The sequence below is a fragment of the Leucoraja erinacea genome, chromosome 9, assembly GCF_028641065.1.
Source record: "Leucoraja erinacea ecotype New England chromosome 9, Leri_hhj_1, whole genome shotgun sequence".
NCBI classification, from domain to species: Eukaryota; Metazoa; Chordata; class Chondrichthyes; order Rajiformes; family Rajidae; genus Leucoraja; species Leucoraja erinaceus.
The window spans coordinates 22161331-22164402 of record NC_073385.1 but is presented as its reverse complement, the minus strand read 5'-3'; the positions used below and the strand labels follow the sequence as shown (position 1 = coordinate 22164402).

The 3072-nt window shown below is 46.9% G+C and overlaps 1 pseudogene; it reads right to left on the bottom strand.

Annotated features, from left to right (window-relative positions):
• Positions 1-2968: 2968 nt before the first annotated feature.
• LOC129700629 (U2 spliceosomal RNA) lies at positions 2969-3072 on the bottom strand (annotated as a pseudogene).

Genomic DNA, 3072 nt, shown 5'->3' with positions numbered 1-3072 from the left:
AAACATTAGTGTCTATCCCTGCCAACTTTAGGACACATTTGAGCCACCTTGATATAGTTTGGGTCGTGACCCTTTCATGCGGTTTCTTGTAAGAGATAAAACAACGCCATTCTCTGACCTCGAATGCTCTTAGTATATTCTATGTATTGTTGGATGTGTCTTGCTATACACAGTCGTTCGTCATATGGGTATACCATAAATTCAAACACTTGACCCGATGAACCTGGTCTGTTTTCTTTTATTAAATCCTGTATGACAAACACCAGGTTCTCGGGTGAGATGATCAGGGAGTCCAGGCTCAGTTTGCTTAATGGCTGGACTCGTTGTGTGGTAAATAACACCATGAGCATAACCATCTTCATGGTCCTTTACTGGTGACAATGCTGTTATGGGCTACCAGCTCGTCAGCATGTGTAGAACAACACCCACTTCCCAGATTTCGGAGTACCTGGTTTTCTTACCAGGGGGTGCGTTCCCATCGTGTGCCGCTCCGTTCCTTGTGATAAGTAATTGGAGAGTGCACTTCTGGCACTATTGATGGCACTGTAGCTCCATCGATTATCATAATGGAGGCTTGTTAAAATTCCAATACGGCCAGAATGTTCTTGGCCTTTTGGTCGAGGTTGTTGTCCAAGCAGTATATGCCCCATTTCTTGATGTGTCCAAGGTACTGCTTCCGTGTTGACAGTCTTAGTGCAGATGAGATGAGATTCATCGTCCTGTCTGACAGCCCCATGCCGTGTAGTGGGTCTTTTAGACTCTACAAATCAATAAATCCATAGTCTTATGGCATGGATGACTGCCCCAGTCACTAGATGAATTAATAAATTTGGCTATGTTCATGAGGGAACATGGTTCTAACACCATCCCCTGTATGACCGAATACCATGATTTAGTAGGCCAGTCGGGTACTCTGAGAATTGCAGATGCCGCGTCTAGTTGAATTTTCACTAGAACCCCATTGATGGGGCCGAACGGGGGAAATACATCACCCTATGGCTTTGTTTACATAACAATGCCAAGCTGGTTTTAGAATTTTAGTAAATAATATTGGGGCTGATGTTTGCCCCTCTTTTAAGTCAATGCCTGCCATATAGAAAAAAACCCAGCTGACACCAAGTCTTTATCAGTAATAAGAGTATCCATCTTAAAATGAATATCTTGAACGAATGTGTTTAGGGTTGAAAAATCAATGATAATCCTGCAACCCCACTATTTTATTTTTAATAAATATGTTTGATACAAATTCTAATGTTCCATGAAAAGTATGCTCAATCACACCTTTTGTGTACAATTTTTGTAGCACCATGTGGGTTTTTAGATTGTTTGGTTTATGTAAGTACAAAATGCCATTCTGGTGTATGTTGTACTGGGGTTATTGGGATGAGTAAATCCTATCAGATAACCCTGAATACTGCTGAGATTATATGAATCTGTAGTGATTATATACCATACATAACTGTAGTGTTGCAACCTCCCCTCCCCCACCATCGTAGGTCCCTTTTTAACAGAAGAAACCACACCCACCTACCTCCATGGTTACCGGTGGTTGTGTTATTTCCTTGGTTTTTTGAAAAGGAGGTTCTGGTTTGATATCTCTTGTTCGGGGTTGTGTGGGAGGTTGAGGCTTCCGCATCTTCCAGGGTGGCCGCCCTGGCCATACCCTAAAAAAGGATCCTGCGGGTTATATTGATTTCTGGCACTGCCACTGGTATGAGCCACATTTTTTATGGCCTTGCCTGTGGCTGGTATCGTGCTCCAAAATAGGCCCTTGCGCTGGCCTTGATGAGCCCCAGTGTCTTGGCTTTGTCCACACACGGTTCTTTGTTTGCAAATGGTAGCATTTTTGGGGTCCCAGTGCTGGCTGAATGGCAGCCTTCCACATGTAGTTCAGGTCATATTGCATATTACTAAACAGAGCTAGTGCGTCTAGATGGTCTTTGGTTACCTACGTTTAGTCCAGGGTGCGGGTGTATGCTATGATGCCTTCCGTCAATCCCTTTAAGGTTCTCTGGATCTTGAGGTCCTGGTTCCTGATGTTCGTCCCCATATGCTGCCAAATGCATTGGTTTACGCTGGGCACCTGTAATGCCTCACCGTTGCCAGGTGGCAGATGTCTGGCCAGTCTCTGTAAATATTTCTTGTTGGCGTTTGTGGCCAGACATATAGTAATACTATTGCCATCCTGGATCCAAGTCTACCCATGTTTGACTTGGTTAAAGTAATCAGCCACCATGTCCAGCAGAGTCCCTGCTGTGTTAGGATCATGGGACGTTGTTTTACCAGGCTCTGGCCCATCAGGGTCCTGCCTACTCTTTTTTATAGAGTTAGAGATCTCTAGGTTCCCGCACGGGGTACCCATGTGGGGCTTACCTCCTGCCCACTTGTCTTTTGTTCTGCGGACCCCTCTTGCAAGTCAACCCAGAACTGACCCACAGTGCTCCCCTCTGATGGGGTAGAAGCACTGTGCAGCCCTCAAAAAAGGTACTGCTGCGGGTTTATCACATTGGAGGAAGGCTCCATACACCACTTCTTCCTCCTCCAGCGCTCTCGGCGCTGGTCGCCGGCGGTTATGCAAAGTCGGACCCTTCTGAGTCCACTACCTTGTTTGATTTGTGTCTAGCCTTACCGCTCGGCCGCATGGCTCTGGCCGGTGCAGGCCCGACATTGGGCACAGCTGATCCCACTACGGTTGATTCAAGTGCCGCTGGCTGCTGCTGGCTGCCCGCTGCTCCACGGTCCTCCTTCTCCAGCTTTGTCCTTCCTTCCATGGAGTGGATATGGCCGGTGTGGAGGACATCTGGCACAGCTGATTCCACCTAGTCCATTTCTTTAACCCGGCTCCAACGCTCTCAGCGCTCCTGGCTGCTTGTTTATCTCAGACCGCTGGGACCGACCCCGGTACTCACGGTACTGGTCCATCGCGGTCGTTTCAGCCGGTCAACCCCACTCTAATGCCCTCAGTCCTGGGGACTCCTGCTTATATGGTCCTTAGATAAGGGACGTATCAGATTTAAAACTGATAATAAACAGCTACTATAGTTGATCTTAGCCAAAAGGCCCAGAAGCGAT